General features: G+C 46.6%; 1 long non-coding RNA gene across 3 annotated transcripts; it reads left to right on the top strand.

Annotated features, from left to right (window-relative positions):
* Window positions 1-7,743: 7,743 nt before the first annotated feature.
* On the top strand, window positions 7,744-10,390 carry LOC148117693 (uncharacterized). 3 transcript variants are annotated; one of them, XR_015736818.1, is made up of 2 exons: window positions 7,744-8,140; window positions 9,962-10,390. It is a non-coding gene; the product is annotated as an uncharacterized LOC148117693 (long non-coding RNA). The 3 variants fall into 3 exon arrangements; XR_015736819.1 differs by lacking the exon at window positions 7,744-8,140 and adding an exon at window positions 8,154-9,049; XR_015736820.1 differs by lacking the exon at window positions 7,744-8,140 and adding an exon at window positions 9,060-9,511.
* Window positions 10,391-17,927: the final 7,537 nt, after the last annotated feature.

The raw sequence follows: 17,927 nt of genomic DNA, 5'->3' as shown, positions 1-17,927 counted from the left end.
TAGGCGCCAGCAACACCAAGAGACGAGTCTGTCCCTATGAGTCTATGCAGAAATACACCAGAGTCACGATTTTTGTCGGATATAAAGCTGCTGACTGAACTATCCGGAAGAAGAAAGCCAATTAAGATGACGCTCGGGGAGGATTGCTGATCAAGGAGTCTGGCAAGTGGAAGCATGTCAAAGGGTCTTCTAGGAAGAGAAAGGGTAGAGAAAAGGCTCCAAGCAGGATGCCCATGCTAGGCCTAGAGAAGAACAGGACTCAGTGGAGGGAGCGTAGTAAGCCTGTGAGAAGGGTAGAAAACAGAGCCGCAGGGCTTCAGGCTGCCATCTTGGAGGACCATATTGGTGTGCCCTGTTTCTCCTTGGGATATCTAAGTCTGAGATAATTGCACTCTGACCACTTGTTAAACTGTCCAAATCCTGCCGTATCCTCAACCCAGCAGTTGGGCTGTCTGTCCAGTACAAGAAAAACTGTCTGTCTATCTATCTATCTATCTATCTATCTATCTATCTATCTATCTATCATCTATCTATCATCTATCTATCTATCTATCTATCTATCTATCTATCTATCTATCTATCATCTATCTATCTATCATCTATCTATCATCTATCTATCTATCTATCTATCATCTATCTATCATCTATCTATCTATCTATCTATCTATCATCTATCTATCTATCATCTATCTATCTATCATCTATCTATCATCTATCTATCTATCTATCTGAGACAGGGCATCATATAGCTAGGTTAGCCAGTTGGTATGTAGGCTGGCCTTAAAACTCCTGATCCTCCCCACTCCACCTTCACAAAGAGGCATACCCAGTTTAAGGAGGGTTTTTCCTAAGCAGCTGAGACTCCAAGTCTGTGTTCATGAACCTGAGTACAATGAGAGCTACGGTTACAAGGCCACCCTTGGATGATGGTGTCATTGTCTCCAGATTAGAGTATCACATGGAGAATGAGACCCATTAATTAATGTTAATTAATAGTGTCTATTCTCTCTAACATATTTATTTCATACATTCTCTGCTCTCCCCTTTGCACGTAAAATGTCATTTAAACTTAACCATATAGGAAGAAACTGAGTCACAAGGTGGTGAAATAACTGGCCCACTGTTGCCCTAGTGATGATAAAACAAAGATTTTAGACTAGTCCCTTTCAGTTCTAAAGCCCAGACTTTTATTTATTTTTAAGATAATTACATGTGTCGCACGCTGGCCTTGAACTCATTAGGCTGCTGGGAAACCCTGGTCCCCCTATCTCCACCTCCCTAGAGCTAACTTCACAGGAGGGCATCACCATGCCATGTTTTGTGCTGGCAACCAAACTCAGGGCTTCATGTATGTTAGGCAAAGACTCTGCTGAGCTACATCCCCAGGTCCAAAGTCCAGACTCAGGCACGCGCTAGCCTTGATGCCTCTTCGAAGCTCCAGGTTTAACGTGAGTACCAGGAGAAGGACACAAGGAAAGCAGGGGAAGCTTGCCAGGACGAGCCCTTCAATTCCTATGACCCGAGAGTATTTTGACAAGGTGGATAAACATGATTACCGCTGGCCGATTTGTCTTTCATGTTGAGCATATGTAAAGGATTACCAGAAAATATAAAAAGTAAGTTGTGAGAGTTTTTTATTTTAAAATCCACAAAAAAATTCTTAATGTTTCTGTCTTATAAAAATAATATATTGTAGGAGGGTAGAATAAACAAAAAGGAGCAGAAGAAAGTAAAATCAGTCTGAAAGCATCCACTTAGCTCCCTTGAGTCTTCCAGCAAACTCTTAGGAAAGTCAGCCTGAGTGCTTAGGACCAAAGGAGGTGCACAGAACTTCAGAACTGTAACATGATCACACAACATTAGGGCCAGCCAAGAAAGTGACTACATACTCAACTGGCTACAGGTCAGTGTTCTGCCTTTGATATGAGTGAGCTGGCTTCTTGGGATCGATTGCTATAAACTACTTGTCACAAGACTGAACTTCTAAGTTAGGCAGTTGTTTGGCCCAGCACTACATTAGGTTACATTCGGGTCCATGAGGGCTGAAGTTTGGAGGCAAACTCAGGCTTCAGCGGAAGTGATTAATAAAGCATTAATACACATTTCTGAGCTTTTCAAAATATGCATGCCAGGGCCGTACAGGTTTTATATCTGTCAATTCCTTGACGATGATGTCATTGTGTTTGGTGATACGCTCATTTAAAGGATTTGTATACCCTAGTTTAAAGGGTTGTTGTATGCCTTTGGCTGAGTTTTTAGGGGTCCCTCCTCCACCCCCAATTGCTTTAACTACCAAACAATATATCAGAGTCCCTGACAAGCCTGTGTTTCAAATAACCCAAAATAGATCGAGAAAAATCTCAAAGACCATTAGCTTTGATTTCCCAGGAGTTGGAACTGGGGGAGACTTGGTCCTGAAGCAATAGGCCTGGGTAAGGTTTTTCAGGGGGAATGATTGAATTCAGCTAAGCCCCCCCCCCCACACACACACCTACCACCCCTCACCCCAACCCCCCACTCCCGGAAATTCAGACTCCTGACTGGGAAAGCCCCCAGTGCCTGAATCTTGATGTCTTTGATCAGTGGCTTTCCTAAGAAACGTCCCTCCCTCTGCCTGGCCGGCACGTGCAAGGTTGAGAAACCTTATTAAAGGCCCTGCGCAAAAGCCTCGCCCTCCACCGAGAATCTGCTTCTGGTGAGCGAGAGATTACACAGGGCTGGTGTTGGCCAGAGGACCTACCAGCCCCAGGCTCTGCAGGGAGACCGACATCAAAAGGGAGACGCTCAATTAAGGAAGCAGCCTTTCCTGGCGGTGGCTCGGAATTTCACTTCCAGGGCCGGCTGCTTCAGCTGAAGATAAGAAGCCCTGGATAAGAGCCTGCTTGTCGCCCCAATGGCTTCCTTCCTGAGCAACGCGAAAAAGAGGGAAGAAAAAAAGATTAGCGCGAGCCGCGAGCGTCAGGCTCCGGTTTTGGTTTCCTTTCCGAAAACTCAGCCCGTCCCTCGGTAAAAGACCAAGAGCCTTTTAGCGCCCGAGGCTGTTTGGATTTCTCCGCGTGCACCTCCCTGCGCTGCTGTGTTTTATTTGTTAAGGTTTGTAGGGCGCTGCGCCCTTTTCTACAGAAGGCTTAATGGATCAACTCTGCAGGCAGTGGTAACCAGATGCAAGACCTTAGCAACTTACGTGAATGCTGTCGCTAGTTTTTATTGCCTTCTGTTCTTTTCTGTGTCTTCCTATCCTGCCTACGATGGATTATTTTTAAGACACAGAAACATTAAAATCCTGGAAAAGCCCATTACCCATTGTCGCTCTTTCACAGAATGAAAAGGAGAAAAAAAAAAAAGGCTGAAACCTACAATCATCCTCCCTCTGCTGGGTGGGAGGGGCAGTAACCTACAGCCTCCTTTGGAAGGTTGGAGTGGGGGTCCTTACCAGAGAGACATGGGGGACTCCTCATCTGAGGGCTTCTCTTTGGGGGCTGATGCAGGGCAGGGCTCTTTGATGTGCATGCTTGGAAAAAGCATTGGACAATCCTGTTTGGAATAAAGTTGAAAATTGTTTCCAGAACACAAGAGAGCCTCAACTGAAACTGAGAGTCAACCCTGCTTAAACATCAGTGGATCCCAGACCAGCCAGTGCATGAGGAGTTAGGTGCCCACTTCTGCCATGGAATTCCAGGCCAGCCAGCACCAGTCAGCGCCTCAGGAGTTGTCTGTCCTTGTCTGCCTCGGGCAGGATTCACACCGGTGATTCTCTCAAAGCAAAGAAACACACTCTTATTTGCCATGGTTTAAAGTCTCAGGGACAGCCCCGCATTGTTTTTATTTTGCTTCAAGACTGCATCTTGTTCTTTAAAGAAGGAAGCATGTACAACACCAGGTTCAAGAAATGTCCTGCTCTAACACAGTGTGGACTCAGAAGTAGAACATTTGTCTCCTTTACAGAAAGCACACAGCTGGGGAGGCAAGAGAACCAGGGTTGTCACGTCTAATCACGTCTCACAGTGGAAAGGCTTAAATATTGTAGAATATAAAATAGCTAAAACTTCAAAACGTTTTTAAGTTGTCCAGATAGTCTCAAGCAGAATGAAAATCCATTCAATTCAACAAATATTTATTGACTAGCTTTGCTAGATGTTCCTGGGAAGACGAATAAATTGGACATGAACAAATGCCAAGTTCTACATTTAGGTTCAAACAACTTCATAAACCTGCAAAACAGCATACCTGGACGGATTAATTATAGAACAAGAATTTAGAAATTGCATTTCCTAAGCATCACTGACTTCCTCGAGTATATAAGGTAGCTAAAAGCAAGCTAGAAGCCCAGGAACCCAGCCTTCATTTTACATCGGCCCATGTCCAACATGTAGGCATGATATTGCTCAATGAGTGAGTGTCCTCCTGGAAGCTGATCATCTTTCCAAACAGGAGCCACAAAGCTAAGAGCACCCGAAGCACTCACTGCCAGCTTTTACGTCTACCTCCAGATCCCCGCCACCATCCCAAAAGTACCCAAACTGTCCCCGTTGTCCTAAACCTGGTTGGTACCGTGGGTTCCAGGGCCAACAGAGCCTCAAAGATAACTCACGCATGCTGGTATCTCCCCCAGCAGGAATACTCGTTGCAAGAAACATCCATCTCACGTACGTCTCAAGCCACAAGGACCTCTCATCACTTTGCAGAAACGGAACAAAGACAGTGACCAATCAAAACACGATTTGATCAAGACTGCCTAGGTGTGTGTATTTCTTGGCCCCTGACCCAACTGCTCCTCTAATTAAAACTGAAGCTCTTGTCGGTACCTGGGTCCACCGACCCTCTTTTCTCTGTTCCTCTTCCCAGCAAGCTGCTTTGGCTGTTCCTTTCTACCCTTCACTACTATTATCTCTTTAATAGCACAGTGGACTGGGTGGCTGAGCCTAGTCTTTTGGGATTACTAGAGCCAGAGCGTTTGTCCTGAAACTCTGGTAGCAAGTGGGAACTTATGGGAAAAAGAGCCTTGAGCCAATATTGCAACTGGGAAGCAAATAGTTTGAAAGGGCTTGTCTTCACCAGTTGGATATGGCATCTGGGTAGCAGGGGGCCCTGCCTCAGAATTGCCGCTCCGTGAAGAGTGCTTCCGTGGTACAGTGTACATTCTAGGCAGAACTGTACGCCACTCTACATTTTAATGTGGACTTTGACACCGTAGGACCCACGCAGAAATCACACGTGTGATTGAGGGGCCTGGGAAACACACGGAGAGGAACAGTCGAGGGAATAAACAATGTGTAACCTCCAGATCTCATCGAGGCCAAGTGTGAGGTCTTGTGGACTAACACCCAACGGAAACCAAGGTGGGTGGTAGAGGAACGCTTGCGTGAGTCTCGTGTGCTCCTCTGAGGCTCAGCCGGGTGCACTTTCCTCCACACGCCTGGCGTTTGTAACAGGTGAAATTCATCACGGGCGAGGGGACATTTAGGGTAATGTCTAAATTATTTCCAACTCATCAATCATGTCGGAACATGCACAGTTTCAAAGTATTGAAGCACAGCCGATTATATTACCTCCAAAGTGCTTGACCATACAAATCATCCATGCTCATCATACGAATCAGGCATTTTTCTAGAACTCAAGAAAGTTATCAAAGCAAGAGATATAAACTAAGGTGCCACTTTATCAACACATATAAATCCGTAAAAAAATGAGTGTGTTTGAGTATAAAATACAAATGTAAATGGACACCTGGATCCTTAAATTCCTCGCTTTATTTTTCCGGTCTCAAAAGCAACCAGGAGATAGGAATCGGCGAGGGAAAACGGACTCGCTTGAAGGTTGTCCAGATCTGAGGAGAGAAAGTGCCCTGTTTTCTTTACCAGACCTTGTAGCAGAGAAAGGTGTCATAGAAAAGCTGACACCAAGGCTAAGAAACCACGCGCACTGACTTTGCTGTGAGGCGAACTATCCGAGCTATCCATAGGAACCACGACAAAGACTCTTCCGGGGAGCGCTGATCTTCCTCTGGTACCAGGGCTTCGGCCTCATCTCTCCCCCTGCGCTGGACCTCCTGGGGGGCAGTTCTAACTCTTCAGGGTTGTATTTTTAGGGTCCCCATTGCATGTGACAGAGGTCCCTCAGAGGGAAGTCTCCCAACGTTTCGGAGCTGGAGGGACGCGAAACAGTCACAAAGGAGCGTGAGGAAGTGTAGCTGGTAGAAGAGGATTTCTAGAAACAAAGGGAAGGCCTGATCCTCTTTGCTGGGCACTGATGTGAGGGCAAGGAAAAGGGGAATGGACTGACAGCTGTTGAGTTTAGCTACACACAGGTTTTGCGCTGTGCTGATTTGAACGGTAAATGCATATTTGAACAGTTTGTGCATATAAGGACACTTGGTCCCAGGCGGTGGAGCTGTTTAGGGGGTTGCTGAGGAAGGTTATGACTTTTATGGGGTGGAATCCTGCTGAAGAAAGTCTTCACTGTGGCAGGCTTTGAAGAGTTTAAAGTCCCACTGTGATCAGCCAGCTTCCTGTTGCCATGGAGCTTTATCACAGCAACACAAAATAACGAACACACTTCCCCAGTTAACTTGAGAACAAGATTCAGGTGGGTACAGTAGGAGCAGAGGCTTAATTAGAGAGTCCAAGGGAGAAACGGCCCAGGTCTGTCATTACACTTACTCCACAGTCTGAGACTGGAAGGTCTTCTAGAAGGTAGAGGCCTGCGCAAGTTAGCGAGGCCTCAATTCAAAACAAAAATCCAAAGGAAGCCATACCTTTAATCCAAGCACTTAGGTGAAAAGGGAAGAGAGAACCAAAAAAATGAGACCAGCCTCACCTACATAGTGAACTCTAGCCCGTCCAGAGTGATGTAGCGGGAGCTTGACTTTAAAATGAAGTTCAATTAGGCTGGGCGGCGGTGGCACATGTTTTTGGCTCAGCACTCAGGAGGCAGAGGCCGGCGGATCTCTGTGAGTTCAAAGCCAGCCTGGTCTACAGAGCGAGTTCTTAGACAGGCCCCAAAGCTAGACAGAGAAACCCTGTCTAGAAAACAAACAAACAAACAGACAAAGTTAAAAGAGGACTGAGAATCCAGAGTTCGGATCATTGTAGGCAAGTGTTCTCCTCGTGAGCCACACTTCCAGATGGTCAGACAATCACTTAGAGGGGAAGAAAAGGGCCATCAAGATAGGTTAGGAGATAAAGGTGTTCACCACACAAACCTGGTGACCCGAGTTTAATACCCAGAACCCACACAGCAGAAGGAAGAATCAACTCCACAGGCACTGCCTCTACATGTCACACATACATTCATACATACATACAGGCAGGACAACACTCATATACACAAAACAAAAAAATAGATCTTTCTAAAAAAAAATACAAAATTTAGATTAAGAATCCTCTGCCATATTCCACCAGAAGAAATCGGGTGTAGCGCCTGAAAAACGCACTCGTGTCTCCAAAGAGAATCTGCTCTTCCTCAAAAGACTGGTAAATAAAGAGATATTCAAACGTCTTTATTTGAAATAAAGTGCTTACAATGTGTGCACCTCTTGTTTGCATGATTTTATGCTTTAATTAACTTTCGGAGTTCCTGCTAATTCCCATTCTGATCCTACGGGATAAGAATAGTTCTATGGCTGGTTTTAATTGTTGCAGACCCCAAATTTAGTAGGAAGTGTTATTCTTTTGGGTCTGGTCCCTTTAAGAGCTAACCACGCCCACTCCCAGCCACTTCTGACCTCCCTGGCCGCCATCTTAACTCTTTCTCTTCTGTTTTTGTCTCTTGGCGTGTGCACACGTGTCTCTGTCTCTCTCTCTCTATGTCTGTCTCAATGTCTCTCTCTCTCCCTCCTTTTAAGTAATAAATGTCTCCCTCTTTTTTAAGTAATAAATGTTTAGCTTTATGTATAGCCTTATGTCCATTTACTCTGCCGTCCACCGCATCCAGCCGCCTGACTCTGCCGCTTGCCCGGGGAACCTGCATTGCTCTGGCGGCAGCCTCTGCCTGGCTCGCAGGCCGCTCGGGGCATCCCAACATCATGTTATATTTTTAAAGAACAAAGTTGGTGTCCCATGACTCGGATATCCTGAACCAGGTTCTTTTTCCACTCCCACCACTGGCTTCCCGGAAGGCTTCAATTGGACGGCCTCAACTGGTGAGTGGCTCCTCGTTCTGCTACAGACGGTTGCTTTCATTCTGCTACGGTAGCTTTCCTTTACCGGAATCGTGCTTGGGCGACCCCCGGGGGTTGGTCCGCCTGCGTTAGCACTGCATACTTCCCGTGCTGTGCACTCGACTGGGGACCGGGTCCTCAGTTTCTGTATCTTTTTTCATTTTCACTTCTTTTCTTTCCCTTTTCTCTCCTCTCGTTGTAACCGCCACTATGGAGCGGCCCCGGCCTCTGGTTTCTGAGTAACCTGCCCAGATCCAGCTAGGCCCATAACACCCCACCCGTGGATCGAGGACGCTCGTTCATGTGGTCCTGGGCATTCGTTTTGTTTGCGCGGGTTTTCACGATTCAGACTCTGGATAGCAACCGCCCACAGCAGGGAGCCCTAGGCTTTTAAAATTCCTGCGGCTTTTCCATTCCAGCCGTGCGTGACATGGTGCAGTTTTCGGTTCCAGCCTTTTGCCCCCCTCTGCGGCTTATGGTTCGGCATGGCGGCTCAACAACAGGGTAGATAACGCCTTCAAGTCCCTCTCTTTAAGCTTAAAACCCTTACAGCTCTAAAATTGTAACTTTCCCCCCCCCCCCCGCAACACGTGGCTGCCGCCATGTTCATTGGGGTCAGGTGACTTTATCGCTAGATTCACTGAGAGCCAGATCATGCGACCAAGCTCTCTCATTCTTATGTATGTCCTGCCTTCCCTTCCCCCTCCTTGGTGTTCACCAAAATCCTCTCATTAACTCTGATTACAGGTGTTTTGCATAGTGACACGCTTCTGATAGGGCCCATCAGAAACATGCACTTTGCCTAATTCCTGTTCAATCTTTCTATACATAATGATTGTTCGTTGCATCTCGTTTCAGACTACAAAATCATAAGTCTCATATTTTAAACTGGTATGTACTTTATTCAATATTAAGCTGTTCTCTACCATTGTCAGTTCTGCCACTAATCTTAATGTTACAGTTTTTTTTCTTTCTTTCTGTCTTTTTACAAATGTGGATCTTACCTGTTAAGAGCCAGTACAGTCAAACTCAGACCCAACCTTCCAGACAGATTCTATACGACAGCTATACCTAATAATCAGCCCTCAACTGCTCAGAGATCTGGGGAATATGATATTTAAATATTTAATTACTAAATAATTTTTCATAACAAAAAGAGACAGGTTGGCTCCTAGCAAGCACTCTGTTTCCTCCAAGAAGACAGAAGACAAACGTCTCAGAACAACGTCCATCTGCAGTTTGCTTAGACTGCCAAGCGCTGACCATTGGGCAAAAACTGCCTTTCACCTAAACTGGAGACCTCCAAAGGTGGACAGAATCACTGGAATCGACAGTCTAGCTGCCCAGGGTAAGGTAGGCCTGTCTTCCTACAGATTTCTTAGTCCACAGGGTCTTCAAAAGCCTGACAGGCCCTGCACTAAACAACAAAGGTCAAATACAACCTTTAGCGACCAGGGAGGACCAAAGAGTAGCTCTGGGTGCCAACCAAGTAAGTTCTCTGTCATTTTTAATCAGTAACTCAAGTAAAATCTTATCCTTCTCAAAGATCTCTGACAGTTTGATAGCTAAGAGGTTTTGCCAGATTGTCTCACCAAATAAAAATACTTTTTATTATATGAAAATATGTCACAGCCATTATACAACATATATGTCTAAAATTTCCATTTTTCTTATGAGTTCCAGGGAGCCAAATTAAAGAACCCACCGTAAATAGGTCAGATACATAACCCCTCAATTCCCGGGTCCTAAAAAATTTTCTTCTTAATTTAACTTTGTCCTCTGTTCTGCCAACACCCTAACCAGGTACAAGGGACACCAGACATTTCCATGCCACAGACACCGGTCAGAAGCAGAGACCAGCTATGCCAGGATGTGACCAGCACCCAGCTTTCTCTAGGATCTTCTCCCCCCCCCCCAAAGACGATGCCCACAAATCAGCCAGAAGCAGTCTTGAGAATTCGCCACCCCAATTCCTTCAAACTGTAATGTCTAACCTTCTACTTTTTATTATAAAAAGGTTCCGGGAATGTTATTCCTTTGGGTCTGGTCCCTTTAAGAGCTAACCACGCCCACCCCCAGCCACTTCTGACCTCCCTCGCCGCCATCTTAACTCTTCCTCTTTGGTCCCCCATCTCTTGGCGTGTGCACACGTGTCTCTGTCTCTCCCTATGTTTCTCTCCATGTCTCTCTGTCTCCCTCTTCTTTAAGTAATAAATATTTAGCTTATTCTTAGCCTTACATCTATTTACTATGTCCTGTGAGCCTTTTATGCGCTGTACCCGCCCACATGACTCGCCCGCCGCATGGCGGGACCAGCCTGCCACCCTGGAGATCTTGCAGGGACCCACAGCCGTCCTAGCGGCTGCTCTGCGAGCCTGCCAGGAAACACACCCACCTTTTAAAGAACAATAGGAAGGAGAGTACACAATGGCCAGGCATGTGTTTAGTGGGCACAGGAGGCCTAGGACAAGAGCTGGCCAGGATTTCAGCTTCTGTTGGCAATAAAGTAACCACTTAAGAGAACAGTATGAGGGACCTTAGCTGAGCGGGAGGGTGGGGTTTCCAAGGGTGCTAAGTAGATGTAAGAGAGAAACAGGGCATCGGTCCTGAACTAGGATTCATGAAACAAAAAGCAGCAGCGAGCTGATGGAGGGTCCCTGGGAAGCAGATGCCTCTTGCTGCCAGCCCCCACTTTATGCTGGTCACAGGGCACAGGCAGCCTTGGCTCCAAGCTGATATGCAGAGACAAGAGAGTAAGAAAGGCCTCGAGGTGCGTCTTGACCCAGTTCCACCCACAGACACAGATGCCGATATTTGCCCTCGCTGTGAAAGAATTTGATGTGGATTTCTAGCCTGTGGGTTAGCCTTGTTTGACCAAATCGCTTGAAATAGGAAAGCTAAATATTTTTCACTTTGAAAATGTTTTCTAGGCATGGCTGCAGACGGGCCTCTTCTGTCCTTACAGGAAGTCCGTAGATTTCCCAATATCCCCCAGGCCCAGGAAAGAATTCCAATTCCTCTCCAAATGCCATATCTCGAAAGCAAACCTCGCATGCCTGCCTTCTGCTTAATCATTTTGTCTCCCAAATCACACAAATCAAAGGCTTTAGCAATCTTGGCTATTTACTAAAAAAGGCCTATTTTATATATTTTGAGAATAATGCCATAAAGCAGAACTGCACATTTGTACAACAGAACTCTAACTTGAATTTTTGCTGTATTCAACATGTTTGCTATATTCAAAACTTTTGCTAAATACATGCAAAAGTCACTACCTGGGTATAATTAACCTTTCTGAAAGTATTCACTTGCTGGGGATCAGAATTAAGTGGTAATATAGAATTTGATTGCCCTCTGTGTCCATGGGCAGTTTTAACAGACACATATGCTCCTTTTGCTTGGACAGAGCCTGACCTTTCAAAGCCTCTCGTGTTGATAATGCCTGTGTACTGCCCGTGAAACCCACCTCTCCTCTATAGAAGAAAGGGAGTTGTAATAGATCTGCAGAAATCATTTGGATTTGTCCCTCAATGGGAATATGAGATATATTCTAAGACATGAGATATATTCAATGCAATAAAACTTAATTTTAACTTGAAACTAAAGTTTTTCCTTTTCTTTATTATTGTGCAAATGTGTGCGTGGTGCATGCATGTGGGTGCACAGGCCTTGCTGTGTGCATGCACAGAAGCTGGGGGAACAGACAAGGGTCCCGCCTGATCTCTCTCCACCTTATTCCCCTCAGACAGGGTCTCCGAGAGCCTGGACTTAGCCTGAAGGGTAGCGAGCTCCAACTGTCCTCTTGTGTCCAATCCTTATAGTATTGGGGTTGAGGTATTTGCGTGGCCACGCCCATCCTCTTACCCGGGTGCTTGGGGGTTGAATTCGGGTCCTCTTGCTTGTACAGCAAGCACTACCACCCCCTGAGCCATCTCTCCAGGCCCACAACTAAGCCCCGTCCCAGACAAGTGGGTTTTGTCTAGTGTCCCATTCAGGCTGTGTCCTGTGGTCCTACCAACGAAAAGAGGAGCTGTTGAAAAATCTTATGTTAATGAAAGCCTGAGATTTAACTTCTATCACCAGCCAAGGGTCAGAAATCAATGTAAAGTATACACAAATTCTAGTTATTCATCCTACTATATAATGCTTGGCAGGCCTCGATGATGTATTTTGGGGAAATCCAATGGGATAACATACGTTTTAGAATGGTTTTAAAACAGGCAAGGCATGTCCACACTGAAGGCCACATTATCAAGAACCGTGAACTTTGGGGTCAGAGTACATTCTTTACATGCAATTTATGCTAACATTGGAAAATCATACATTTCTTTTGGTTGCACTTTCTTTGGGAGCGAGAAGAGAGGAGCGTACAAAACTATGTGCATGCTCTCTGCCACGGCAGGTAACTTGCTAAGCCCTTACACCCTTCAGCAGAGAGAATACATGCCCTGCATGCTATTAAACAGCTCGTGGTGCTTGGGATACTAAAATTGGGAAGACATGAACCCTATTAAATCGCCCTCAAAGGAATCAAAAAAGCCAAAAGACCTTCTCCCATCAGATACCATAGTTGGTTTTACATGAACGTAGAGCATGCATTGGAGTCCGCTGGCTTTGTGGGTTTTGTGGCTGGGGGCTCAGCCATAGTCACACAGCTGTACCTAGGGTTTCTATTTTTGGAACTAAATCCAATAAGACTTCTATTTTGCCTATAAAAAGGCCTTTCTCTCATTTCCACTCCTGCCTCGTTTGATTTTTTTTTATTATTATACAACTACAGTACTTAATAAAACTTTTCGAGACACGAGAATTCATTCAGACAGTAATTCCGTGGAACAGTCTCTTTTTCTTTGGCAGCATTTTTAATGAAGTCACGTTCCACTTATTCTCCTGAAAGATGACGGAAGCTGGAAGGAGGGAAACTTCGGAGAGAGGGGAAGGAGTCACTGGATCCTTCAGAGCATCTGTGACAGAGCCACAGGAAGCCAAGAGCCTTTCTTCCCTGTCCCGCGCTACCGTCTCGCCAGCAAGAACCACGCGGTACACATAGGATTCTTCTGCAGTAAAGCTTTAATGCCCCTTGGGAGAGCGGGCATCAGCCAACATGGCGGAGACCCAGATAAGATGGAACCCATCCCTTATATAGGAAACAGACCCTGCTTTGGACGTGTCACTCTTGGATAGGTCCGCTGCTCCCAGTCCCAGGTGATGCCTCGGGAGTAGGCGGGGACTCAGTGGGAAATTACCGAGCACATGTGCGTTCACCTGGCGGTGAAGCCGGATGTCAGCGCCATCTTGATAATGGAGAATGTGGCTGCGGCCTTCTACACTTCCCAGCCCTCTCTCCAGCTGTGTGTCAAGCAGGCTGCATTCCCAGGCCGCCCTCCATTCGGTGATGCTGAACCACAAGGCCCCAGCCTGTGTCCCAGACCTTGAAGATGTATTTTCTGATTTTGGAGTTTTGTCTCGTCGTCACTGGTACAGGTCAAGTGTGACCGTGGCTCTACCCCTGTGGAGTTCGACAGTCTTCTCCGGGAGCGGACTGTTTCCCGAGGTGCTTCCCAGACGCGGGGTAGGAGAGGCCGGTAAAGACCAACCAGCTGTCGAGAAACGACACCAGGCCGAAGCCTGCCAAATGTTCCACATTCTATCATCTACGTCGGTCTCTTAGCAAGTTTAGCGTCCTAAAGGATTCCTGTCAGGTTAGGTTTACAGTGTGGTTGAGGAGGCAGGAGTTATTGGTCTAGAGTCTGAGGTTTTACACTGTGTATCAACCCACTTATAACATCATGCGTCCAATACCTGGGGCAGAATTAAATGTGTCAGCAAGTTATGCTTTCTTCTGACCTTCAGATAATAGCTATGGTTTTTAGCCCTTTGCACGGGGACACACATACAAATAAATAAGAAACATGCCGCGTTGAGACATGGAGATGTTCTCAGTTGTCCAAAGGGGACGCTCTCAGAAGACCTCCTGCTTCCGATCTGACGGGGTCTAACTACCAATAAATCAGGACCTTTGGGGAGGCTGTAGACCTCATCAGTTGGCCGTACATTGATTCTTCTAAGTCCCTAAGTGTCATTAAAGGGTTGACTGGCCCCAAACATTGTGACCCTGAAAGAATATAGCCGTGTCTCAAACAGGGGCCAGTTAGCTGGAGAGCTGGTCTTCCTGGCATTGTCTATAGAAATCAGGGTCTGCTAGCAGGGCCAATAAGCAGCTTTTCCTATGTAGCTTACCAGGACTCAACACAGCAACTAACCTGTCACCCTCCGAGGCTTCCAACACGAGGCATCCCAGGCGCATCTCAGCCTTTTCCCCTAGTGGCTCCCCAAGGAGCCTTTTCATCCCCCACCCCCAAATACTATCAAAGAACTAGACTTTACCAGGTAAGAACTGAGCCATAAACTGTCTTCATATGTAACTTGCTGTCCTTTTCTATAACATACATATTAGACCAGGCAAGCACTGCTGACATCTCGGGTCAGATAACATCTTTGATGTGAGAGGCTGACCTGCGGGCAGTGAGGATGCTTACCCCAGCCTCGGCCTCTGTAGAGAGAGCATCCATCCATGCTTTCCGCGAACTAGCTGCCACGCACTGCCTTCACCTGGAGCAGTGAAAAACACCTCCAGGGGCATCTCCAGGGGCTGGAGAGATGGCTCAGTGGTTAAGAGCACTGACTGTTCTTCCAGAGGACCCGGGTTCAAGTCCCAGCACCCACGTGGCGGCTCACAACTGTCTAAAGATCCAGTTCCAGGGGATCTGACACTTCACACCAATGCACATAAAATAAAGTTAAATAAACCATAAAAAAACCACCCCCAGACATTAGCAGATGTCCTATGGGAGTCAACATTAGTTTCACTGCTTTTTTGTTGTTTTGGTTTGTTTGTTTGTTTTTTGAGTCTAGGCCTCAGGCAGTCCAAGCTGGCCTCAAATTTACTACATAGCTGAGGATGGCCCTGAAATTCAGCTCCGAAGTGCTGGGATTCTAGGCTTACGTGGCCACACCCAGCTTATGTGGTGCTGGGAGTGGAATGCACACTCAGCAAGCATCCACCCGACCGAGCTAAATTCCCAGCCCACGTTACTTCTATCAATACATAATAAACAGAAGCAGGCTCACGGAGGTGTAGAGAAAGAAAGAACAGGACTTTGGGCAAAGTGCAGAAAGACCGGGCAAGAAAGTGTAGCGTGGAAGGCAGGGGTCTACAGGGCAGGACAGGGAATGCTGGGAAACCAGACAAGCTGCCCGCTGAGCTCAGGGTCCTCGGCTATTCTGCCCACTCTGCCCTTAGGGCCCCCAGCTTTGGCCTTGTGGCGGTTTATTGGGTTGTTTTATTTATAATCCTGTGGATTGGTTTCCTGATGTGTAATCATTAACTGTTTCTTTCAGCCGTGGATTCTTGGAACAGCTCTGGCAGAATCCGCCCTGGTTGAGGCGGAATTGCTAGGCAACCGGGCCTCTCAGCAGACAGCTGAGTTACCCACGTGCCTGCCAATCCCTGTCCTAACCCACAATATCTGCCCTCCCCTAGCTGCCTCTCCGCAAGTTGAGAACTGCTCTAGACGTTCAGTTGCAAAAAGCCCGTCCCTGAACACACCCGACCACACGCTGTTCCGCTTGTGTGTGTGAAACGTGTCCTGAGATTTTATTGGAAAGAAGAACTTCACGTCTTAAGATAAGAGCCTTGATTTTAAGGCGGTGTTAGCGACGTCCTCGCACAGGGCTGAGAAAACACTGCAGATATAAGGACGAATACAGACAAAATGTTCGTTTCCTCAGAACACCAGCAAGGACTTAGGGGATCTAAGGGACCCCTCCACACACACTTGAAAACAAGCTGTCAAGACGGTTTTGGTGTTAGGAACTCCCAATCCCGATGACACACCCACCCAAGGATGGCCCCCAGTGAAGGAGTACCATGCGTGATGTCTGTTTGGACCTGAGGGATGAGATGAGGTCTCTACTTGTCAGTGTGGGGAGGAGACCAGCTCAGCAGACACGGGGAAGGTGGAAGGACAAGGGACCGATCAAGAGATGACGTAATGCAGACAAGAAGAGCAGACTACTCCATCAATCTCTAGACGTCAAGATGTGCACATATGTTCACTGTTTGACCAGTTCCAGTGGAAGCTAAGATTCGGCCTCAAATGTTGATTTTTCTCTTTTGGCCCATGATAATGAGATTGTCAGCTAGGCTGATGGGATGGCTGATAAGCCTTATATTTCCCGGCTTGTATGAGGCCTTTTGCTTCAAGGCTGGTTGAGATAAACGCTTTTTGGGAAACTCGGAGGCTGTTGACCTCTGCTTCCCCTGGCTTCTGTCTGGAAAGTCAGCTAACCGCTGAACTAGGGACTGCTGCTGGATCAGATGGCCACGGAGTGAGAACAGAATCCCAAGACGCCAAGGCGCGGAGGGTTCTACCTCCTCGGAACCACCGTCACACTCATAGGGGAGAGCCAAGTGAGCCATCTTGTTTGAGTTTGCATTATTTGGGGTTCCCTGCCACATTCCATTTTTATCTACAATTACTAACTCCCAGTAAAGCATGACAGCCATTGCCCTTCCAAATGAGGGAGCTGAGACCTGGCTGATGCATATCTGTCCTACTTCTGATTTTCTACTTCTGCAATGAAACACCGTGACCAAAAGCACATTGGAGAGCATAGGGCTTATATGACTTACACTTCCACATTGAAGGAAGCCAATGGTGTGGGAGAATTGTCTGTATTCTGTCAATCATATTTTAATAAAACGCTGATTGGCCAGGCAGGCAGTATAGGCGGGAAAGCCAGACAGGAAGTAGGGGTGGAGCAAAGAGACTGGGAGTATTCTGGGAAAACAGGAAGCTCCCTCCGCCATTCCTGTGCAGACCACCGAAGAGGCAGCATGTAAACTGCCCAGCTGAGAAAGGTACTGAGCCATGTGGCTGACATAGATAAGGATAATGGGGTAAAATAAGTTATAAGAGCTAATAAGTAGCCTGACAAAATGGGCCAATCAGCTTTATAACTTATAGAGATCTCTGTGTGGTTGATTTTCTCTGGGACTTGCCGCTGTGGGGTACCGGGTGGGATAGAAACCCCAACAAGCTGGCCTTCATGCTACAAGCCAAGACAGGAACTCAAACAGGGCAGGAACCTGGAAACAGGAGCTGGTGCAGAGGCCATGGAGGGGTGCTGCTTACTGACTTTCTCTCTATGGCTTGTTCACCCTGCTTTCTTATAGAACCCAGGACCACCAGTCCAGGAATGGTACCACACACAATGGGCTGGGCCCACCCCCCCTCCATCACTGATTAAGAAAATGTCTTACGGCCGCCTACAGCCCCATCTTATGGAAGCCTTTTCTTAATTGAGGTTCCCTCCTCTCAGATGCCTCTAGCTTGTGTCAAATTGACATCAAACCAGCCAGCACAGTCGCCAATATAGTTCAGAATGTTCTTCATGAAGCGCCAGAGCCCATTTCTGTTGCACCCTCTGACATTTAATTTATCATATTCCTATAGAGTTTGATGATTGAATGAGAGTGTCATTGCCATTGTCCATTTAAAAGACAAAAAGAAAACAGATTCATCCTGCAGTGTGAGAAATAGATTCATCCTGCATCTTACTGCCCACTCCTAATCAGGAGAAATCAACTTCGTTGTTGAATTTGCTCCTTGGGTCAGGTAGAGACCTGCCTGGCATGGGATGACTCAATTTTATTCGGTCTCTTTTTGAATAAGTGTCTAATTAACAACTCTCAACTGTTAGGTAT

Source organism: Myodes glareolus, chromosome 27 (genome assembly GCF_982192425.1).
Source record: "Myodes glareolus chromosome 27, mMyoGla1.1, whole genome shotgun sequence".
Classification (NCBI taxonomy): domain Eukaryota; kingdom Metazoa; phylum Chordata; class Mammalia; order Rodentia; family Cricetidae; genus Myodes; species Myodes glareolus.
This window is presented reverse-complemented; position numbering and strand designations above follow the sequence as displayed.